We start from the raw sequence: 25,347 nt of genomic DNA, 5'->3' as shown, positions 1-25,347 counted from the left end.
CTGCTGTGACAAGGAACAGCAATTCTCTTCTCTCAAAGCACTAGGGCTGATGGCTTCGTGATGTGCCCAGGACCAGTCACTTCAAGTGTTTCCTAGTTCCTTCCGGAATGTGTTCTTCCTTGGATCATTTCCAATTTCAGGTGCCCTTCTACACAGGAGTGTTCTCTGAAGGTGTGCCTCAGAACGAATTTAGAATAAAGTTTCTGTCTGTTATTGAGGTTCATAATGGCTTAGGATACGTAGGTGACTTACACTAAGGGGCTGAGAGAGCTAGGGTAGTGACCAAATTACGCTTGTATTTTAGGAACAAAAATAAATGAATTTGCCAATAACTTGGACATTGATTATGGAAGAAAAGGAAAAAATCAGGAATGATCATGGTTGGGTTTTAAATAATTAGATGGCAATGGAGCCACTTACAATGCTGGTAAGGTTTACTGGGTTTGAGAAGAAAATGATAGTTAAGTGTTTTTTCTAGAGCCTGGTGAAATGGCTGAGTAGCTAAGGACCCTGAGTACAATCCCTCATGTCCACATGTTGAAAATAGAGAACCAATGCCAACAAGTTGTCCTCCAATCTCCACACAGTTGCTACCGGACACACACTGATAATAAATAAATACATGTAAAGTCTTCTTTTGAGACAGACTCCTGGAACCCAATATGTAGACCAAATGGGTCTAAAACTCACAGAAATTCACCTCCCTCTGCCTCTCAAGTGCTGGTGTTAAAGATGTGCACCACCATGCCTGGCTGTAAAACAATTCTGACTCTGTATGTAAGAACTATATGGGACTGTAGAACTTATGGCTTAGCGGTAAAGTACTGGCTGGCTGCCCCTCCATGGACTTAGGTCTAATTCCCAGCACCCACATGGCAAATCACAAACCATCTGTAACTCCAGTCCCAGAGGATCCGGTGAATTCCTCTGGCCTCTGTGAGCACTATTTGTACATGGTGTATAGCTATACATACAGGAAAAATACCCATACATATAAAATAATAATATATATGAAAAACTATTAAAAACACCTTAAGAAAAGTTAAAGCATTATAAAGAATTTGTTTTCAAAACATCTTCTAAATGTTTGGTCTTGGTATAAGATTGTTCTTTTGTGTCAGGCCTCTTTCAACACTTTGATAGCTTGATAATGAATTGTGGTAGATCATAAAATACTTACTACTCTTATAGTTGAGGCTAGAGTATATCCTTTGTGAAAACCGAAGCAAAAATTAAAAGGAAGATTCCAGCCTTTTCCTCAAATTCCACGATTTTTTTCAGAAGAATACATGCCCGGTTTTGGTAGCCTGCAAATATTAGCCAGCAGTGTGCAGTAATATACAACAGAGTAGCTTTTAATCAAGGGTTTCCTTGATGAACCTAAATAGATATAAAAAGTCTGTGTCTTTTAAAAAACAAAAACGTTAGTTCATGAATATATAAAAAATTTAAAAAAGATTTAGCCAGGAGAAAAGATTTTTTTTTTTTAGTTTTTTTTCTTTTGATCGTTAACAATAATTTTATTCTCTAGCAGGTCATTTTTCTACTGCTTCAATGTTTTCCTCTCAGAGAACACAAGTTTTAGAACTAGATCACTTGGCCCTTTCTCTTCTTGTCGCCTTCCAGTTCAAAATGCTTGCATCTCTTAATGGCCATCATCCTCTTGGATCTGCAGTTGGGCTCAACACGCTCAAGCCTGAGCACAACCTTTATGGTTTTGGCCTTCTTTCGAAAACTTGGCTTTGTCTACCCACCATAGCCAGTCTGCTTTCGGTCTAGAGCCGCTTTCCTTGGGCATACAAGGAATCCTTGCCCTTCTTACACTGGGTCACCTTATGAGGCTGGTGCTTGCCACATTTCTTACAGAAAGTCCTTCAGGTTTTAGGTACATTGACCATCTTTGTAGCAGAAGTGTCTGCGATGAAAACGAGAGACCGGCAGCAGCGATCCTTGCCTCAACCGCATGCGCCGAACAGGAAAGGGATGGACCGAAAAGATGTTTTAAAAGCTAAGATTAGGTGCTCCACCCTCCCCAACCAACCTACGCCCAGAGGCAGCCTGTCCTCTAGGACTTCCAACAGATCCAGGATCACAGGGTGAGACCCCAACTCCCCCCAAATGGCTGGCCTAACTGGGAACCCAGAGACCTAGGGAACACAGGCACCACTGCCCAGACAGAGGCATACCGTCCTTCTGGCTTGCACCTACCCCTGGGAGCAGAGCCTGTGCTCCATCCTCCCAAACTCACTCACATCCAGAAGCAGCCTGTCCTCCAGGACTTCTGACAGATCCAGGGTCACAGGTAAGAGCCTCCAAGCCCCCAATACCTGGCCTAACTGGGGACCCCCCAATACCCAGGGGACACAGGCACCCCTGTCCAACCGGAGGCACATAATACTTCCAGGGAGCAGGAGCACCGGAGGCCAGGAACAGACCCTGGGATCTGAATCTCCACCTACTTCACCCACACCCAGAGGCCTCGTGTCCCCCATGACTTCTGACACATCAAGGATCACAGGATCACAGAAAGAGCAAGTTCCCCAGGAATTCTACCACAACCAGGATCACAGGATTATAGGCTCACAGGAGGGACAGGCTCCAGTTAGAGATAGCAAAGACAGCTAACAACAGAGATAACCAGATAGTAAGAGGCAAGTGCAAAAACATAAGCAACAGAAACCAAGATTACTTGGCACCATCAGAACCCAGCTCTCACACCACAGCAAGCCCTGGATATCCCAACACACCAGAAAAAGCAAGATTGGGATCTAAAATCCCATCTCATGATGAGGATAGAGGACTTTTAGAAGGTCATAAATAATTCCCTTGAAGAAATACAGGACAACACAGGTAAACAGATAGAAGCCCTTAAAGAGAAAACAGAAATTCCTTAAAGACATACAGGAAAACAACCAAACCGGTGAAGGAAATGAACAAAACCAATCAGGATCTAAAAATAGAAATAGAAACAATAAAGAAATCACAAAGGGAAACAACTCTGGAGATGGAAAACCTAGGAAAGAGATCAGGACTCATAGATGCAAGCATCACCAACAGAATACAAGAGACAGAAGAGAGAAGCTCAGGTGCAGAAGACAGCATATATCAACACAACAGTCAAAGAAAAAAACAAAATACAAAAAGCTCCTAACACAAAACATCCAAGAAATCCAGGACACCATGAAAAGACCAAACCTAGGAGTAATAACAAATCTAACATTAATGGGTATAGAAGATTCCCAACCCAAAGGGCCAAAAAACATCTTCGATAAAATCATACAAGAAAATTTCCCTAACCTAAAGAAAGAGATGGTGAGTTGGGGATTTAGCTCAGTGGTAGAGTGCTTGCCTAGCAAGTGCAAGGCCCTGGGTTCGGTCCCTAGCTCTGAAAAACAGAGAAAGAAAGAAAGAAAGAAAGAAAGAAAGAAAGAAAGAAAGAAAGAAAGAGAGAGATGACCACAAACATACCAAATGAACACCAAATAAATGGGACCGAAAACAAAATTCCTCTTGTCAGTCAATAATCAAAACACCAAATGCACAGAACAAAGATAGGATATTAAAGAGGCAAGGGAAAAAAGATCAGGTAACATATAAAGGCAGACCTATCAGAATTAAACCAGACTTCTCAACAGAGACTCTAAAAGCCAGAAGATCTTTGGCAGATGTCAAACCCTAAGAGAACACAAATGCCAGCCCAGGCTAATACACCCAGCAAAACTATCAATTATCATAGATGGAGAAACCAAGATATTCCATGACAAAACCAAATTAAGACAAATCCACAAATTCAGCTCTATGAAGGATAATAGATGGAAAACTCCACCACAAAGAAGGAAACTATAACCAAGAAAAAGCAAGAATTAATATTCTCAAAATAAATGCAAAAGAAGATAGCCACACAAATATAATTTCACCTCTAATGACAAAAATAACAGGAAGCAACAGTCTTTAATGTCTCTTAACACCAATTGGCTCAATTCCCCAATAAAAAGATATTCAGTAACAGACTGGATACATAAACAGGACCCAGCATTTTGCTGCATACAGGAAACACATATCAGTGACAAAGACAGACACTATCTCAGAATAAAAGGATGGAAAAAAACGTTCCCAGCAAATGGTTCCAAGAAACAAGCTGGACTAGCCATTCTAATATCAAATAAAATTGGCTTTCAACCAAAAAGATAAGGAAGGACACTTCCTACTCATCAAAGGAAAAATCAACGAACATGAACTCTCAATTCTGAACGTCTATGTCCCAAATGCAAGGGAACCCATATTTGTAAAAGAAACGTTGCTAAGGCTCAAAGCACACATTGAACTTCATACAATAATTGTGGGAGACTTCAACACCCCACTTGCACAGATCATGGAAACAGAATAACAGCCATATAGCAGAACTAACAGAACTTATGAACCAAATGTATTTAACAGATATATACAGAACATTTCACCCTAAGAAAATATTATACAGGACCTTTTCGAAATTGAATATATAATCAGCACAAAACAAGCCTCAACCAATACAAGAAGATTGAAATAACCCCGTGCATCCTATCAGACCACCACAGACTAAGGCTGGTCTTCAATAACTGCAAAAACAACCAAATGCCCACATACATGGAAGCTGAACAGCTCTCTACTCGATGATAACTTAGTCAGGGAAGAAATTAAGAAAGAGATAAAAGACTTTTTTAAATTTTACAAAAATGAAGGCACAACATACCCAAACATATGGGACACAATGAACACAGTGCTGAGGAAAATTCATAGTACTGAGTTGCCTCCATAAAGAAGTTGAAGATATTAGACACTAGCAGCTTAACACACATCTGAAAGGTCTAGAACAAAAAGAAACAAATATACCCAAGAGAAATAGAGGACAGGAAATAATCAAACTTGGAGCTGAAGTCAACCAAGTAGAAAAACAGAGAACTATCCGAAAAAATCAACAAAACCAGGAGCTGGTTCTTTGAGAAAATCAACAAGATAGACAAACCCTTAGCCAGACTAACCAAAGTACACAGAGAATGTATCCAAATTAAGAAAATCAGAAATGGGGGTTGGGGGTTTAGCTCAACGGTAGAGCACTTGCCTAGCAAGCGCAAGGCCCTGGGTTCAGTCCCCAGCTCCGAAAAAAAGAAAAAAAAAAAAAAAGAAAAGAAAATCAGAAATGAAAAGGGAGACATAACAACAGAATCAGAGGAAATTCAAAAAATCATCAGATCCTACTACAAAAGCCTATATTTAACAAAACTGGGAACTCTAGATGAAATGGAAGATTTTCAAAACAGATATCAGGTACCAAAGTTAAATCAGGATCAGAGAAACCATCTGAACAGTCCCTTAACTCCTAAATAAATAGTAGCAGTCATTAAAAGTCTCCTTAAACTAAAAGCCCAGGACCAGATGGTTTTAGTGCAGAATTTTATCAAACCTTCAAAGAAGACCTAATACCAATACTTTCAAACTATTCCACAAAATAGAAACAGAAAGAACACTAACCAATTCCTTCTATGAAACTAGTTATAGTGATACTATGAAACTAGTTAGTTATAGTGATACCTAAACTACACAAAGACTCAACAAAGAAAGATAACTTCAGACCAATTTCCCTTATGAATATCAATGCAAAAATACTCAATAAAATTTTCATAAACTGAATCTAAGAACACATAAAAACAATCATTTATCATGATCAAGTAGGCTTCATTCCAGGGATGCAGGGATGGTTCCATATAAATCCATCAACCTAATCCACTATATAAATAAACTCAAAGGAAAAAAACCACATGATCATCTCATTAGATACTGAGAAAGCATTTGACAAAATTCAACACCCCTTCATGATAAAAGACCTGAAAAAAATCAGGAATTCAAGGCCAATACCTAAGCATAGTAAAAACAATATACAGCAAACCAGTAGCCAACATCAAACTAAATGGAGAGAAACTTGAAGCAATCCCACTAAAATCAGGAACTAGACAAAGCTGTCCACTCTCTCCCTACTTATTCAATATATTACTCGAAATCCTAGCCAGAGCAATCAGACAACAAAAGGAGGTCAAAGGGATATAAATTGGAAAGGAAGAAGTCAAAATATCACTATTTGCAGATGATATGATAGTATACTCTAGTGACCCCAAAAGTTCCACCAGAGAACTGCTAAGCCTGATAAACAACTTCAGCAAAGTGGCTGAGTATAAAATGAACTCAAACAAATCAGTAGCCTTCCTCTATTCAAAGGATAAACAGGCTGAGAAAGAAATTAGGAAAATGACAGCCTTCCCAAAGGTCACAAATAACATAAAATACCTCCGTGTGAGTCTAACCAAGCAACCAAAAAGATCTGTATGACAGGAATTTCAAGTCTCTGAAGACAGAAATTGAAGAAGATATCAGAAGATGGAAAGATTTCCCATGCTCATGGATTGGCAGGATTAATATAGTAAAAATGGCTATTTTGCCAAAAACAATCTACAGATTCAATGCAATCCCCATCAAAATTCCAAATGAATTCTTCACAGAGATAGAAAGAGCAATTTGAAAATTCATTTGGAACAACAAAAACCCAGAATACTGAAAACTCTTCTCAACAATAAGGTAACTTCTGAGGGAATCACCATCTGTGATCTCAAGCTGTACTACAGAGCAATCATGATTAAAAACTGTATGGCACCACAGGTAAGACCAACTTTTCTGCTCCAAGAGACCTGACTGGTGGCCTCAGGACACACAGAGGCAAAATTCCTCTAGGACCGGACACTTCCGGTTTTTAGCGGGATCCCCAAACTCGCAGATACCTGCCCACAGCAGCTCACTGCTCCCAAACCCCTTGGGAGAGAGAGTGCACCGCCCAGACAGGTGAGGACTCCTGAGACTGCAGAGCGGAAGAGACCACCAACACTGCCCACCCCTGCCCACATTCCTGGCCCAAGAGGAAACTGTATATGGCCTCTGGGTTCCCATAGAGGAGGGTCCAGGAGCAGCAGGTCCCCTGTGTCTGAGACACCGCTGGAACCTGAAGGGACTGACCAGATAAACAGTTCTTTGCACCCAAATCCTGTGGGAGGGAGAGCTAAACCTTCAGAGAGGCAGACACGCCTGGGAAACCAGAAGAGACTACACTCTGCCCACATTACTGATTCCAGAGGAAAACACCAAACGCCATCTGGAACCCTGGTGCACGGAAGCTCCCAGAAAGGGCGGCACAGGTCCTCCTGGTTGCAACACCCCAGGAGCAAACTTGAGCCTCGGGACCACAGGTAAGACCAACCTTCCTGCTCCAAGCGACCTGCCTGGTGAACTCAGGACACAGGCCCACAGGAACAGCTGAAGACCTGTAGATAGGAAAATCTACACGCCCGAAGGCAGAACACTCTGTTCCCATAACAGGCTGAAAGAAAATAGGAAAACAGGTCTACAGCACTCCTGACACACAGGCTTATACAACAGTCTAGCCTCTGTCAGAAATAGCAGAACAAAGTAACACTAGAGATAATCTGTTGGCTAGAGGCAAGCTCAGGAACCCAAGCAAGAGAAACCAAGACTACATGGCATCATTGGAGCCCAATACTCCCACCAAAGCAACCACGGAATATCCAAACACACCAGAAAAGCAAGATCTACATTCAAAATCGTATTTGATCATGATGCTGGAGGACTTCAAGAAAGACATGAAGAAAGCCCTTAGAGAAACACAGGAAAACATAAATAAACAAGTAGAAGCCTACAGAGAGGAATCACAAAAATCCCTGAAAGAATTCCAGGAAAACACAATCAAACAGTTGAAGGAATTAAAAATGGAAAGAGAAGCAATCAAGAAAGAACACATGGAAACAACCCTGGACATAGAAAACCAAAGGAAGAGAAAAGGAGCCTTAGATACAAGCATCACCAACAGAATACAAGAGATAGAAGAGAGACTCTCAGGAGCAGAAGATTCCATAGAAATCATCGAATCAACTGTCAAAGATAATGTAAAGCAGAAAAAGCTACTGGTCCAAAACATACAGGACATCCAGGACTCAATGAGAAGATCAAACCTAAGGATAATAGGTATAGAAGAGAGTGAAGACTCCCAGCTCAAAGGACCAGTAAATATCTTCAACAAAATCATAGAAGAAAACTTCCCTAACCTAAAGAAAGAGAACCCCATAAGCATACAAGAAGCCTACAGAACTCCAAATAGATTGGACCAGAAAAGAAACTCCTCCTGTCACATAATAGTCAAAACACCAAATGCATAAAATAAAGAAAGAATATTAAAAGCAGTAAGGGGAAAAGGTCAAGTAACATATAGAGGCAGACCTATCAGAATCACACCAGACTTTTCGCCAGAAACTATGAAAGCCAGAAGATCCTGGACAGATGTCATACAGACCCTAAGAGAAAACAAATGCCAGCCCAGGTTACTGTATCCTGCAAAACTCTCAATTAACATAGATGGAGAAACCAAGATATTCCATGACAAAACCAAATTTACACTATATCTTTCTACAAATCCAGCACTACAAAGGATAATAAATGGTAAAGCCCAACATAAGGAGGCAAGCTACACCCTAGAAAAAGAAAGAAACTAATCGTCTTGGCAACAAAACAAAGAGAAGAAAAGCACACAAACATAACCTCACATCCAAATATGAATATAACAGAAAGCAATAATCACTATTCCTTAATATCTCTCAACATCAATGGTCTCAACTCTCCAATAAAAAGACATAAATTAACAAACTGGATATGCAATGAGGACCCTGCATTCTGCTGCCTACAGGAAACACACTTCAGAGACAAAGACAGACACTACCTCAGAGTGAAAGGTTGGAAAACAAATTTCCAGGCAAATGGTCTGAAGAAGCAAGCTGGAGTAGCCATTCTAATATCAAATAAAATCAATTTTCAACTAAAAGTCATCAAAAAAGATAAGGAATGACACTTCATATTCATCAAAGGAAAAATCCACCAAGATGAACTCTCAATCCTAAATATCTATGCCCCAAATACAATGGCACCTACACACGTAAAAGAAACCTTACTAAAGCTCAAAACACACATTGAACCTCACAAAATAATAGTAGGAGATTTCAACACCCCACTCTCATCAATGGACAGATAGATCATGGAAACAGAAATTAAACAGAGACGTAGACAGACTAAGAGAAGTCATGAGCCAAATGGACTTAACAGATATTTTCTTTTTTTTTTTTTATTAACTTGAGTATTTCTTATTTACATTTCGAATGATATTCCCTTTCCCGGTTTCTGAGCAAACATCCCCCTAATCCCTCCCCTTCCTCTTCTTTATGTGTGTTCCCCTCCCCATCCTCCCCCCATTGCGGCCCTCCCCCCAACAATCACGTTCACTGGGGGTTCAGTCTTAGCAGGACCAAGGGCTTCCCCTTCCACTGGTGATCTTACTAGGATATTCATTGCTACCTATGAGGTCAGAGTCCAGGGTCACTCCATGTATAGTCTTTGGGTAGTGGCTTAGTCCCTGGAAGCTCTGGTTGTTTGGCATTGTTGTTCATAAGGGGTCTTGAGCCCCTTCAAGCTCTTCCAGTTCTTTCTCTGATTCCTTCAACGGGGGGTCCTGTTCTCAGTTCAGTGGTTTGCTGCTGGCATTCGCCTCTGTATTTGCTGTATTCTGGCTTTAACAGATATTTATAGAACATTCTATCCTACATTATTCTCAGCTCTTCATGGTACTTTCTCCAAAATTGACCATATAATTGGTCAAAAAACAGGCCTCAACAGGTACAGAAAGAGAAATGCGTGCTATCAGACCACCACGGCCTAAAGCTGGTCTTCAATAACAATAAGGAAAGAACGCCCACATGTACGTGGAAATTGAACAATGCTCTACTCAATGATAACCTGGTCAAGGAAGAAATAAAGAAAGAAATTAAAGACTTCTTAGAATTTAATGAAAATGAAGGTACAACACACCCAAACTTATGGGACACAATGAAAGCTGTGCTAAGAGGAAAACTCATATCTCTGAGTGCCTGCAGAAAGAAACAGGAAGGAGCATATGTCACCAGCTTGACAGCACACCTAAAAGCTCTAAAACAAAAAGAAGCAAATACACCCAGGAGGAGTAGAAGGCAGGAAATAATCTAACTCAGAGCTGAAATCAACCAAGTAGAAACAAAAAGGACATAGAAAGAATCAACAGAACCAAAAGTTGGTTCTTTGAGAAAATCAACAAGATAGATAAACCCTTAGCCAGACTAACGAGAGGACACAGAGAGTGTGTCCAAATTAACAAAATCAGAAATGAAAAGGGAGACATAACTACAGATTCAGAGGAAATTCAAAAAATCATCAGATCTTAGTATAAAAGCCTATATTCAACAAAACTTGAAAATCTACAGGAAATGAACAATTTCCTAGACAGATACCAGGTATCGAAGTTAAATCAGGAACAGATAAACCAGTTAAACAACCCCATAACTCCTAAGGAAATAGAAGCAGTCATTAAAGGTCTCCCAACCAAAAAGCGCCCAGGTCCAGACGGGTTTAGTGCAGAATTCTATCAGACCTTCATAGAAGACCTCATACCAATATTATCCAAACTATTCTACAAAATTGAAACAGATGGAGCCCTACAGAATACCTTCTACGAAGCCACAATTACTCTTATACCTAAACCACACAAAGACCCAACAAAGAAAGAGAACTTCAGACCAATTTCCCTTATGAATATCGACACAAAAATACTCAATAAAATTCTGGCAAACCGAATCCAAGAGCACATCAAAACAATCATACACCATGATCAAGTAGGCTTCATCCCAGGCATGCAGGGATGGTTTAATATACGGAAAACCATCAACGCGATCCATTATATAAACAAACTGAAAGAACAAAACCAAATGATCATTTCATTAGATGCTGAGAAAGCATTTGACAAAATTCAACACCCCTTCATGATAAAAGTCCTGGAAAGAATAGGAATTCAAGGCCCATACCAAAACATAGTAAAAGCCATATACAGCAAACCAGTTGCTAACATTAAACTAAATGGAGAGAAAGTTGAAGCAATCCCACTAAAATCAGGGACTAGACAAGGCTGCCCACTCTCTCCCTACTTATTCAATATAGTTCTTGAAGTTCTAGCCAGAGCAATCAGACAACAAAAGGAGGTCAAGGGGATACAGATCGGATAAGAAGAAGTCAAAATATCACTATTTGCAGATGATATGATAGTATATTTAAGTGATCCCAAAAGTTCCACCAGAGAACTAATAAAGCAGATAAACAACTTCAGCAAAGTGGCTGAGTATAAAATGAACTCAAACAAATCAGTAGCCTTCCTCTACACAAAAGAGAAACAAGCCGAGAAAGAAATTAGGGAAACGGCACTCTTCATAATAGACCCAAATAATATTAAGTACCTCGGTGTGACTTTAGCCAAGCAAGTAAAAGATCTGTACAATAAGAACTTCAAGACTCTGAAGAAAGAAATTGAAGAAGACCTCAGAAGATGGAAAGATCTCCCATGCTCATGGATTGGCAGGATTAATATAGTAAAAATGGCCATTCTACCAAAAGTGATCTACAGATTCAATGCAATCCCCATCAAAATACCAATCCAATTTTTCAAAGAGATAGACAGAACAATTTGCAAATTCATCTGGAATAACAAAAAACCCAGGATAGCTAAAACTATCCTCAACAATAAAAGGACTTCAGGGGGAATCACTATCCCTGAGCTCAAGCAGTATTACAGAGCAATAGTGATAAAAACTGTGTGGTATTGGTACAGAGACAGACAGATAGACCAATGGAACAGAATTGAAGACCCAGAAAAGAACCCACACACCTATGGGCACTTGATTTTTGACATAGGAGCCAAAACCATCAAATGGAAAAAAGATAGCATTTTCAGAAAATGGTGCTGGTTCAACTGGAGGTCAACATGTAGAAGAACGCAGATCGATCCATGCTTATCACCCTGTACAAGGCTTAAGGCCAAGTGGATCAAGGACCTCCACATCAAACCAGATACCCTCAAACTAACAGAAGAAAAACTAGGGCAGCATCTCGAACACATGGGCACTGGAAAAAAATTCCTGAACAAAACACCAATGGCTTATGCTCTAAGATCAAGAATCGACAAATGGGATCTCATAAAACTGCAAAGCTTCTGTAAGGCAAAGGACACTGCGGTTAGGACAAAACGGCAACCAACAGATTGGGAAAAGATCTTTACCAATCCTACAACAGATAGAGGCCTTATATCCAAAATATACAAAGAACTCAAGAAGTTAGACCGCAGGGAGACAAATAACCCTATTAAAAAATGGGGTTCAGAGCTAAACAAGGAACTCACAGCTGAGGAATGCCGAATGACTGAGAAGCACTTAAAGAAATGTTCAACATCTTTAGTCATAGGGGAAATGCAAATCAAAACAACCCTGAGATTCCACCTCACACCAGTGAGAATGGCTAACATCAAAAACTCAGGTGACAGCAAATGCTGGCGAGGATGTGGAGAAAGAGGAACACTCCTCCAATGTTGGTGGGGTTGCAGACTGGTACAACCATTCTGGAAATCCGTCTGGAGGTTCCTCAGAAAATTGGACATTGAACTACCTGAGAATCCAGCTATACCTCTCTTGGGCATATACCCAAAAGATGCCCCAACATATAAAAAAGACACGTGCTCCACTATGTTCATAGCAGCCTTATTTATAATAGCCAGAAGCTGGAAAGAACCCACATGCCCTTCAACAGAGGAATGGATACAGAAAATGTGGTACATTTACACAATGGAATATTACTCAGCTATCAAAAACAATGACTTTATGAAATTCATAGGCAAATGGTTGGAACTGGAAAATATCATCCTGAGTGAAGTAACCCCATCAAGAAAAACACACATGGTATGCACTCATTGATAAGTGGCTATTAGCCCAAATGCTTGAATTACCCTAGATGCACAGAACACATGAAACTCAAGACGGATGATCAAAATGTGAATGCTTCACTCCTTCTTTAAAAGGGGAACAAGAATACCTTTGGCAGGGAATAGGGAGGCAAAGATTAAAAGAGAGACTGAAGGATCACCCATTCAGAGCCTGCCCCACATGTGGCCCATACATATACAGCCACCCAATTAGACAAGATGGATGAAGCAAAGAAGTACAGGCCGACAGGAGCCGGATGTAGATCGCTCCTGAGAGACACAGCCAGAATACAGCAAATACAGAGGTGAATGCCAGCAGCAAACCACTGAACTGAGAACAGGACCCCCGTTGAAGGAATCAGAGAAAGAACTGGAAGAGCTTGAAGGGGCTCATGACCCCATATGAACATCAATGCCAACCAACCAGAGCTTCCAGGGACTAAGCCAAATACCTAAAGACTATACATGGACTGACCCTGGACTCTGACCTCATAGGTAGCAATGAATATCCTAGTAAGATCACCAGTGGAAGGGAAGCCCTTGGTCCTGCTAAGACTGATTCCCCAGTGAACTAGATTGTTGGGGGGAGGGTGGCAATGGGGGGGAATGGGGATGGGAACACCCATAACGGAGGGGAGGGGCAGGGATTAGGGTGATGTTGGCCTGGAAACCGGGAAAGGGAATAACACTCGAAATGTAAATAAGAAATAATCAAGTTAATAAAAAAAATTATTTAAAAACCTGTATGGTATTGGTATAGAGATAGGCAGGTAGACCAATGGAATAGAATTGAAAACCCAGAAATAAACCCACAGATCTATTGAAAGATTCCCGGATCGGGGAGACCCTCAGTCAAGTCTCGGGATGATGCGACCCCCCAAGAACTCATGAGAGACCGATCTTGATGCAATCAACAAGATGTTTATTGATAGGAATGACAGAAACCAGTGCACTGGGGTCGAGACTCATATCCCACACAGGGGTAGAGGAGTTCGACCTTGAATGGTTGGAAAAAGGGGTATTTAAAGGAAAAACCATACTGAATCACAAGGAAGAACCTCCTGTTTCTCATGATTGTTACCAAATCACAAGGAAGAACTTCCTGTTTCTCATGGTTGTTCTTTAAGATTTTAATCTAACTTTATGGTTAACCAGTTCCTGCTACTGTGGTCAGTTGCTATTATGGTTAGCTAGTTTCTGGAACAAAGTGGCTGAACCAGCTGGTGCAATTACTCTTCTGTGATCAGCTAGTTTCTGGAACTGGAACTTTTGGCTTCAACTTTTGTCTAGGGGGAATTTTAAACTTTTTCCTTTCACCATGGTTGCTTGATCTTTGACAAAGGAGCTAAAAAGCATCCAGTGGAAAAAAGACAGCATTTTTAACAAATGGTGCTGGTTCAACTGGCAGTCAGCATGTAGAAGAAGCAAACGTACAAATCTTAAGTCCAAGTGGATCAAGGACCTCCACATAAAACCAGAAAACACTGGTAGAAGAGAAAGTGGGGAAGAGTCTTGAACACATGGGCACAGGGGAAAATTTCCTGAACAGAACACCAATGGCTTATCCTCTAAAATCAAGAATGGACAAATGGGACTTTATAAAATTGCAAAGTTTCTGTAAGGCAAAGGACACTGTCGTTAGGAGAAAATGGCAACCAACAGATTGGGAAAAGATCTTTACCAATCCTGCATCTGATAGAGGGATAATGTCCAAAATATACAAAGAACTCAAGAAGTTAGACTCCAGAGAGCCAAATAACCCTATTAAAAAATGGGGTATAGAGCTAAACAAAACATTCTCAACTGAGGATTATCGAGTAGCCAAAAGCACCCAAAGAATGTTCAACATCCTTAATCATCAGGGAAATGCAAACCAAAACAACCCTGAGATTCCACCTCACACCAGTCAGAATAGCTAAGATCAAAAATTCAGGTGACACCAGATGCTGGTGAGGATGTGGAGAAAGAGGAACACTCCTCCATTGTTGGTGGGATTGCAAGCTGGTACAACCATTCTGGAAATCCGTCTGGAGGTTCCTCAGAAAATTGGACATTGCACTACCTGAGGTCCCAGCTATACCTCTCTTGGGCATATACCCAAAAGATGCCCCAACATACAACAAAGACAAATGCTCCACTATGTCCATAGCAGCCTTATTTACAATAGCCAGAAGCTGTAAAGAACCCAGATGCCCTTCAACAGAGGAATGGATACAGAAAATGTGGTACATCTACACAATGGAATATTACTCAGCTATCAAAAACAATGACTTCATGAAATTCATAGGCAAATGGATGGAACTAAAAAATATCATCCTGAGTGAGGTAACCCAATCACAAAAAAACACACATGGTATGCATTCTCTGATAAGTGGATATTAGCCCAAAAGCTTGGAATACCCACGATACAACTCACAGACCGTATGAAGCCCAAGAAGAAGGCAGACTTTATGTAGTGAATGCTTCAATCCTACTTAGAAAGAGGAACAAAATAATTACAGGATGTAGAGGGAGGGAGGGATTTGGAATTGAGAGAGGAGGTGGAGAATAAAGGGGGTAAAAGGATCAGTGTGGGAGGAAGTGGGGTAGAAATACAGAGGGTTAGGAAATTGAATGAAGGTGTGTGGCAGTGGGGGGTGTGGAACTGGGGGTAGCCACCAGAACATGCTAGATGCCAGGGAAGCAAGAGGTTCGCAGGACCCAAAGGGGATGACATTAGCTAAAAACCCAACACTGGGGAGATAGAACCTGTAGAGATCATATTTAGTGAATAGGCACAGCTCTCAGTTGAGGGATGGACCCACCCATCTCAAAAATTTTAACTCAGAATTGTTCTTGTCTAAAGAAAATACAGGGACAAAGAATGGAGCAGAGACTGAAGGAAAGGCCATCCAGAGACTGCCCCATCCCATACACATCCCACTAAACCCAGATACAGGAGCCTGGTATAACTGTCCCCGAGAGGCTCTGCCAGTGCCTGACCAGTATGTGTGTGTGTGTGTGTGTGTGTGTGTGTGTGTGTGTGTGTATGTACATATATATATATATATGTATATATATATATATATATATATATATGCAGATGCTCTCAGCAAACCATCAGACAGAGCACAGGGACCCCAAGGGAGGATTTAGGGGAAGGACTGAAGAAGTTGAAGGGGATTGTAACCCCATAGGAATAACAACATCAACCATCATGATCCCTTAGTTCTCCCAGAGACTAAACCACCAACCAAAGAGGAGGGACCCAGCCACAGATGTAATAGAGAATGAACTTAACTGGCATCAGTGGGAGGGGAGGCCTTTGGTCCTGTGAAGGCTTGTTGCTCCAGCATAGGGGGATGCTAGGGCGGTGAAGTGGGAGTGGGTAGATGGGTGGGGGGAGCATCCTTATAGAAGCAATGGGGAGAGGGATGAGATAGGGAGTTTGTGGTGGGGAAACCGGGAAGGGGGACAACATTTGAAATATAGATAAATAAAATAACCAATTTGAGAGGGGAGGGAGGGAGGGAGGAGGGAGGGAGAGAGAGAGCAAGCTAAGTTTAAGGCAGGACATGATGGTACATGCTATAAATCCCAACACTTGTTGGGGGTTTGGGGACAGGTGATTTCTGTGAATTTAAGACTACCCTGGCCTACATAAGTTCTTAGCCAGCCTGGGCTACATAGTGAGACTTGTCTCAAAACAAAGACAAAGAAAAGCACAAACAAAACACCAACAGTCTGCTCACCTAAAGATTCGACTGACCCCTAGTGTTCACCCAAAGTGTCTGCAACTGTGTAACAATCCATTTACGCAAAAGATACTCAATGCAGCACACACACAAAAATAAAACGAACAAGGCAAACAATGTTAGCCTGAGCAACATGTAACAAAATGGAAATGATAACGAAAATAAAAACAAAGTCAAAGACAAAAACAGGCTAGAACATCCAAGAGTTCAAAGAAAGGCCCCTTGGACTTGACATCAGAAATTAAGGTGTGACATCCTAAGGTATCTTCTGAGTAGACAGGAGAAAAAGTCACAGGTGACAAGAGTGCCTGGGATATGGCTATCAGAGGAAAGAGCATCATGACTGACAGCTGGAAATTAAGGAACTGTGTGGCATTTGGGAGAACTTGGGCTTCGTGAGCCTGAAGCAGAGAGCACTGTGTATCTAGAGGGTACACTGAGGAGGAAGGCAAGGCCAAGCTCAAAGTGAGTGTGAACTTTCTTCAGACTGAGATACCACTCAAAAGACAGCTCTGAGATGCTGGTCGAGCCCTGGATGCATGTTGTGAAATTCTGGTTTGGGAGGTGTTAAAAACTAAAATTGGGGTGCTACTCTGCGAATGATGGCAGTACAAAGAGAAAGGCAGATAGAGAAAGAAAAGACAAAAACCAGTAGTTACACTTGCTGGCTGGACATCTTTGTTCAGAGTCCATGTAGGTTACTGGTGTGTGTTCATGTGTGTACATATATGCACATGGAGGCCAGAGGTTCCTGAAGGGTGCCTTCTTCCAATCACTTTTCACCTTTTAAAGAAAACACTTATTTACTGAGAAGAGCAAAAGGGTCAAAGGGCAACTTCTCTCCTCCCATAGTGTAGGTTCTGGGTCTTGAACTCAGATGAAAAGATTTGGTAGCAAGTGTCTGATTGTCTTTAACCACTGAACCATCTTCTCAGGCTTCTTTTAAAAAAAACCCATTTATTCATTGTGTGTGTGTGTGTGTGTGTGTGTGTGTGTGTGTGTGTGTGTGTGTGTGTGTGTGTAAGTCCAAGGACAACCTGTGGGGATTTGGCTCTCTCCTTCTACCATGCAGGCCCCAGGTATCCCACCCAAGTATTCAGACCTGGTGGTAAGAGTCTCTACTAGCTAGGCCATTTCACCCAAACCCTAGCCTTATTTTTGATGCAGGATCTGTCATTGATCCTGGAGCCCACAGACTAGCTAAACTGGCCAGCAAACCCCAGGAATATCCCTGTATCCTTATCCCCAGCACTGGGATAACTGAGTCTGGGTTTTAACATGGGTGGTGGAGATCTGAACTCGGGTCCTAATGCTTGCACCAGTCCTAAAGCAAGCAGCTTACCAACTGAGCTATTTCCACAACCCCAAATGGTGTGTTTAACAACTGATATGGCAGTAGTGAGGAACGATGCTTGGTTCCGTTTTAGGGAAATCGACCTTAGAGTGCCTGAGACACTGGGAACTGATGCCAACAGTTCCCCAAAGATGAAGCTTTCAGGCAAAGTTTAAGCAGGGGCTGTGAGCTCACCTCTCATCAGTACAGAAGTCATTGGAGAAACATCGAAATCATCAAGGAAGTAAAGACATCGTATCTTTTTTTTCTTTTTTCTTTTTTTCGGAGCTGGGGACCAAACCCAGGGCCTTGCACTCGCTAGGCAAGTGCTCTACCGCTGAACTAAATCTCCAACCCCGACATCATATCTTACATCCAAAATGTTTGGGTCTGGAAATGCTTCAGGTTTTGTATTTTTTAATTGTTGAAATATTTCTATATAAATAATAAAATTTCATGGGATTGAGATCTAAAACTAAACGCAAAACTCACTTATGCTTTCTATATACCGGTGTATACCTGAAAGTAATTTTATGCTTTTCAGTACTTCTGTATCTTGATAGTAATCTATCTCATGAGATAGTTTACACTGTAGAATAACACTAGAACTCCAAAGTTCTGGGATTTTGAACACTTAGAAGTTTGAATTTTCAGATTAGAGATGACTAGCTTGCCACATAAAATAAGGGTGTACACTTTTTTCTTTTTAAATTTTATTTATTCATTTATTATATGTAAGTACACTGTAGCTGTCTTCAGATATACCAGAAGAGGGCATCGGATCTCTTTACAGATGGTTGTGAGCCACCATGTAGTTGCTGAGAATTGAACTCAGGACCTCTGGAAGAGTAGTCGGGTGCTCTTAACCGCTGAGCCATCTCTCTAGCTCCCACTTTTTTCTTTTTAAAGGAATTATAAATGGCTTGAACTAACTCCTTCACAGCAAGGTTGGAGTTAACATTATAAATGTGTTTCACAGACTTCCTACAGATTCCTCTCATGTTTTCCAAGTTTTTAAGTTTTTGAAAAATGTATTTATGGTATGTGTATGCATGCAGGTACGATGTTCTCTCTCTTTGTCTCTCTCTCTCTCTTTCTGTGTGTGTGTGTGTGTGAGTGTGTGTGTGTGTGTGTGTGAGTGTGTGTGTGTGTGTGAGTGTGTGTGTGTGTGTGTGTGTGTGTGTGTGTGTGTGTGTGTGTGTGTGTAGGCTAGAAAACAACTGTGGGAGTCAACTCTCTTCTTCCACCACGTTGGTTCCCGAAGATTAGACTTAGGTTGTCAGTCTTGGCAGTAAGCAGCTTTACCTACTGAGCCATCTCACTGGTCCTGGATTTCTTATTTAACAACCATTAAATAAGATTATTATCCAAGAAACTGATTATTCCAGAAAAAGAATGTTATTTTTTCTAAAACTGTGAAGGCGTGATCATATTTCTTGTTAGTTAAATGAAATGTGACTGTAAGTTTTAATAACATTTCCTGTGTTGGGTGCCACGACACCTGACTATATTTGACAGGTAGTTCTTGTGGGCAGGTGGTTGTGTTTACCCTGTGACTATGATGCACTGAAAAGATCTCTTTGGGGTTAAGAGAAAAATGCCTATTGGAGTCATTCTCAGCCTTCCTGATGTTGTGATGATCCCCAACCATAACATCTTTTTGTTGCTACTTTATTACTGTTTATTACTTTGTCTTTTACAGTACTCTAAGTTTGCTTGTGAATACAAGCAGTAGAACTTTTGAATATTTGGGGAAAAGTTTGAAAATCAGATTTTTGAAAAAATTAACACTATAAGAAAATACTTAGATTTTCTCAGTTTGAGATGCAGTAGACATAGTTTTTAAAATACTCAGATGTTGAACTCTGCACTGCCAAACCATTTCCATTCCCATTTCCATGTCTTCCAGGAAACGGGGCATATGGAAGGAAAGAACTCAGATAAAATTTCTGTGGTGCCAACCACTGTTCTAACAAACATGAGTGACTATTGTGTGGCAAGGTAAGAGAGTTCAGTGCTAGTACTGCATTCTACGAATCACCATCTCGGAATCTGTTTCTTTTATTGTGGTTTTGGCTATTTCTAAGCCAAGTAACTGTACACAAAATCCTTTGGGGAGATCCCATTCTTGAATAAACCATTCGTTAGAAAAATATTTCTATTTAGAACTAAATGTTTTAAATCTTGAAGTTCTCAAAGTGAAGGACACTTGACATAATTGTCCCTGAACTATTTTACTTTAGATAAAGCACATTTGTCTAGAAATTGATTGACTTTACATTCTATTAAAGAACTTATGATGGGGGAGGGGAAGGGGAGGGAATGGGGGCTTATGGACAGGAAACGGGGATGGGGAATAACCTTTGAAATGTAAGTAAAGAAATATATAATAAAAATTTAAAAAAACCAAAAAACCTTATGAATGTCAAAAAAATTTAAATCAAAAAAATAAATAAAATTTAAAAACTAAGATACTTAGCACAGAGATATACAGTAATCTTTGGTAAATGAGATAAACTGGGAAAATTAGAAAAAAAAAGAAAGTATGGTTTTAGTAAAGCAAATGTATATAGTCATAAATTTATCATGGCAGTCAAAATATAAAGTATTTCAAGCTGTCCCGACTATTTTTTTACACTACCAGCCACCCCAGTTTGTATCACCCATTAAGAATTCCAAATAAAAGACATCATATAAAAAAAAAAGAAGAGAACTGATAAAAAGCACTTGGAATGACTGGATGACAAACAGGGAATGTCGAGGGAAAAGTGAAGAGTATCAAAAAGGAGTCACACATATCTACATATCAAGGGCTGAACGGTACATTCACTGAGTAGGTTTAACAGCAATTAGGGAAAGCAGGAAAAAGGATGTCTTCTGAGTAGATGCCAGGAAGGGATCCTATGGGCAAGAATTTTATTAGTGGAAATAGTAGAAAAATGGGAAGAGAGATGGAAATGACGGAGTGAGCCATCAAATAGTCATGCAAGTCTGACCCCAAAGGAAGGAGAGGGGGAGGTACATTTTTTATTGGCTATTTTTTTTTCTTTTCTATTTTTCGGAGCTGGGGACTGAACCCAGGGCCTTGTGCTTGCTAGGCAAGCACTCTACCACTGAGCTAAATCCCCAACCCCTGGCTATTTTTTTATTTACATTTTAAATGTTGTCCCCTTTCCTGGTTTCCTATCCATAAACCCCCATCCCATGCCCCCCTGCTTCTATGCCCCCACCCACCCACTCACCCCTGCCTGCCTCCCCACCCTGACATTCCCCTACACTGGGCTATTGAGCCTTGGCAAGACCAAGGGCTTCTCCTCCCATTGATGCCCAACAAGGCCATCCTCTGCTACATATGCAGGTGGAGCCATGGGTCTGTCCATGTGTACTCTTTGGGTAGTGGTTTAGTCCCTAGGAGCTCTGGTTGGTTGGAATTGTTGTTCTTATGGAGTTGCAAACCCCTTCAGCTACTTCAATCCTTTCTCTAACTCCTCCATTGAGGACCCCACTCTCAGTTCAATAGTTTGCTGCTAGCATCTGCCTCTGTGTTTGTCAGGCTCTGGCTGAGCCTCTCAGGAAACAGCTATATCAGGCTCCTGTCAGGATGCTCTTTTTGGCATCAGCAATAGTGTCTGGGTTTGGTGGCTGTATATGGGCTGGATGCCCAGCTGGGGCAGTCTCTGGATGGCCTTTCATTCAGTCTCTGCTTTAAACTTTGTCTCTGTATTTCCTCCTATGTTCAAGGGGGAGGGACAATTGATGGGCAGATGATCTACCCAGTGCAGTGAAAGTCTGAAAAGGACACTGAGTATCAATGATGTACAATCTTAACACAAACACTGAAGTAGATTTCGGAGGCCAATAGCTGTGGGCCTTGACCTTCACTGAAACTGGAGGTCTAGTCCACAACTCACAGATATAAGGAGCAGCTTTTTCATGTGCCTGTAGACTTCATTCCTGAGGGAAGGAAGGCATTGTAACCCATGTTGCTCTCAAATTATGCTGTCACTTCTTTTCAAGATAGCAATCTTCCTTGCCAGCATGCCATGCGCCCACATGTCTGAGGTGATGCTGCTCTGATGTCTGAGGTGATGCTGCTCTGATGTGCACACTTGCCTTTCCACTGCAAGACTTCTTAAGTCATGGCTAAAGGACCTGGCTCATGCCTCAGCTTTTACTATCAACCTTCTATCTTTCATTACTCCTCTGCAGAACACTAACAATTTAATAGTAATCAGCCCATTCCACTGTCTTTGTGGACCATGTGGCCCCATGGCTTTCTATTTCTGTTACTTACCTTTCAAAATATTGCCCTCTAATGACTTATTTATTCATTGCAACACAACTTAGATACTAAGCAAAGAAGATGCCATTTCCCAGAGGCCATTTCTGCTCCACCTGTCAATAGAATAACATCCTGTCTGCCTTTAGGCCGTGGACAAGTCAGTCCTCCATGCTATGTTACTGCCTGCTTCATTGTGTTAGTTACTCGGGCACTTCCTCAAAGCAGATTCTAAAAGTAAACCAAGTTACATTAATGGGTCAAGCATAATGTTATTCAGGAAAATTATTGTTATAGAAATTGAGGGAGTATGCTATATGGAGATGGCACATGCCTTTAATCCCAGCATTTGAGAGGCAGAGGCAGGTGGAGCTCCATGTTTGAGGCCACATTGGTTTACATAGTTCCAGGATTGCAGGGCTACACGGAAAAATTCTGTCTCAGTCAAAAAACTCTTACAGTGACTCTTGTTTTACTTTGTATAAAGGTGTGTCTCTGTATTTTCTTTTCTTTTTTTTAAAGATTTATTTATTTGTTATATAGATGTACACTGCTGCAGGAGAGGGCATCGGATCTCATGACAGAGGGTTGTGAGCCACCATGTGGTTGCTGGGAATTGAACTCAGGGCCTCTAAAAGAGCTGTCGGTGCTCTTAACCACGGAGCCACCTCCCCAGTCCCCTGTATTTTATACTGTTAATTCTATACTGGCTGAAAGCTAAGTACTGGCAGAATTTTGTCACTGTCTTTTTTTTTTTTTGAGCTGAGGACAGAACCCAGGGTCTTGCACTTGCTAGGCAAGCGCTCTACCACTGAGCTAAATCCCCAACCCCGATTTTTTTTATTAGATATATTTCTTTACTCACATTTCAAATGGTATTCCCTTTCTCAGTTTCCTGTCCATAAGCCCCCATCCCCACCCCCACCCCCATATGGGTGTTCCCCCATCCATCCCCCTTAACCCCTAATTCCCCTGCAGGACCAAGGGCTTCCCCTTCCATTGGTGCCCCAACAAGTCTATTCTCACTACATATGCAGTTGGAGCCCTGGGTCAGTCCATGTATAGTCTTTTGGTAATGGTTTAGTCCCTGAAAGCTCTGGTTGGTTGACATTGTTGTTCTTATGTGGTTGCAAGCCCCTTCAGCTCTTTCAATCCTTCCTCTAGTTCCCCCAAAGGAGGTCTTGTTCTCAGTTCAGTGATTTGCTGCTAGCATTGACCTCTGTATTGGACATGCTCTGGATGTGTCTCTCAGGAGAGATCTATATCCGGTCCCTTTCAGCATGCACTTTTTAGCTTCATGAAACTTGTCTAGTTTTGGTGGCTGTATATATATATATATATATATATGGGCCACATGTGGGGCAGGCTCTGAATGGCTGTTCCTTCAATTACTGCTCTAAACTTTGCTTCCATATCCCCTCCTATGGATATTTTTTCCCCTTTTAAGAAGGAGTGGGAGCATCCTACAACCAGGTTTTCTATTTTGTAAACATTTGTCTTTCTTTACCTGCCTAAAGGCAAGCTAGAGATGTCTCAGAGGTTGTCTTACTGCTGATTGGTTGTAATTTGATCTGACAGCCAATAGTTGGGTAAAACTTCTGGGCAGAGAGAGTGATGCAAGTGAGGAAAGCAGATTCCACAGATTCAGAAGAGATATGAAAGGGAGCAGACAGACCAGAGCAGAGCAGAGAGGTAGAGATCTAGCCACAATGTGGGTCATAGGCTGGAACAGTCGATTTAAGTATAAATCATAGCTGGGAGACTGTTCCAGTGAAAGGCCTAAGCTTTGAATTGTATTAGAAGTTTATGTGTCTTATTTATGCCACTGGCGGGTCCAAGAAAAGTCCTGAAATTAAAACAAAACAAAACAAAACAAAAAGAAATTGAGAGAGCTATGATCATCAGGCCATGCTACCAATCTGATCTAAAATGATAGAGTGAAGGGAAGTGATCTGGAAGCTTCCTGGGGCATCTGAAGATTTCCTGGGAAGTCCTTGAATAAATGGTCAGCCCAAAGGGAGTTCTTAGAATCTCCTTCATGTTCATTGAACCCGGAAGCAATCTGTGGAAAGTATGGTCTTTGCATAATTAACTTCAGAGGGTAATTCAGACTCAATTATATAGTTTTGTAGCTAGCCACCTGTAAGACAATTCCAGTGACCATCATCATCAATAAACTCAGTAAGGAACCTCTAGAAAATAAAATCCTAAAAGACAAGGGGGGGGGGGAAACTGATAGTAATGAACAGAGTCCTCTTTCCCAGGATGGCACTGGAAACAAAGAAGGAAATTCCTTCCTCTCCTAAAGCCAGAGCCAAGGCAAAGCTTTCAGAACCAAAGGCAATGCTTAAAGACACCTGCAGCTAGAAAAGTATGCCATCTTAAGAAGTCCAGATTCTACCACTCCCAAGACAGCCCAAATATCCTCAGAAAAGCCCTCCAGAACAAATGCTCCTAACCACAACATTATGCCATCATAAAAGTTCCCAGACCACTGACCCAGGCGAGAAGAAGAAAGAAGACAAAAGACTTGTCAAAATGCAACTGTGAAGGTCAGCTATCACCTGATGCAAAAGCCATGAAAGAGCTGTAACACTAAGTGGCCAAGATCCTAATCAGGCCCGATAAAGAGACAAAGTTATTTGCTGGGTGTGGATATGAACCAATAATTCCAGCACTTTTCAGGTTAAGGTAGAAGGATATCAAGTCCAAAGCTAGCCTGGACTGTCTAGTGACACTCTATCTGAAAGCAAGCAAGCAGTGGGGGTTTGGGGGGGGGTGGGTGACAAAGGAAAAAAGAAAACAATCTAAACCGAGTCCAGCTGGCTAATTCTAAATGTATACTTTTCAACATTAAAAAAAGAGAGAGAGAGAAAAGAATGAACAGAGCTCCAGCTTTACATCCAAGCCCTAGAATAGAGAAGCGGAACATAGGGAGAAAGAGTGGAAGACAGGGGTAGCTCACATTTCCCCAAGTTTGGTGGAAATAATTGACTTACATATCCGAATAGTTCAAATAAGTTCCAAGATAAATGTAGGAAAATCAGGGCTTGGAAGACAGCTCAGTCAGCAAAAAATGTTTGCCTGT

At 41.2% G+C, this 25,347-nt stretch overlaps 1 pseudogene; it reads right to left on the bottom strand.

The window, feature by feature from the left end:
* Positions 1–1,587: 1,587 nt before the first annotated feature.
* On the bottom strand, positions 1,588–1,957 carry Rpl36a-ps10 (ribosomal protein L36A, pseudogene 10; annotated as a pseudogene).
* Between the last annotated feature and the right edge of the window lie 23,390 nt (positions 1,958–25,347).

Source organism: Rattus norvegicus, chromosome 18 (genome assembly GCF_021556685.1).
Source record: "Rattus norvegicus strain SHRSP/BbbUtx chromosome 18, alternate assembly SHRSP_T2T, whole genome shotgun sequence".
Lineage (NCBI taxonomy): Eukaryota > Metazoa > Chordata > Mammalia > Rodentia > Muridae > Rattus > Rattus norvegicus.
Note: the sequence above shows the minus strand (reverse complement) of the source record. Positions and strands in the feature narration are given on the sequence as shown.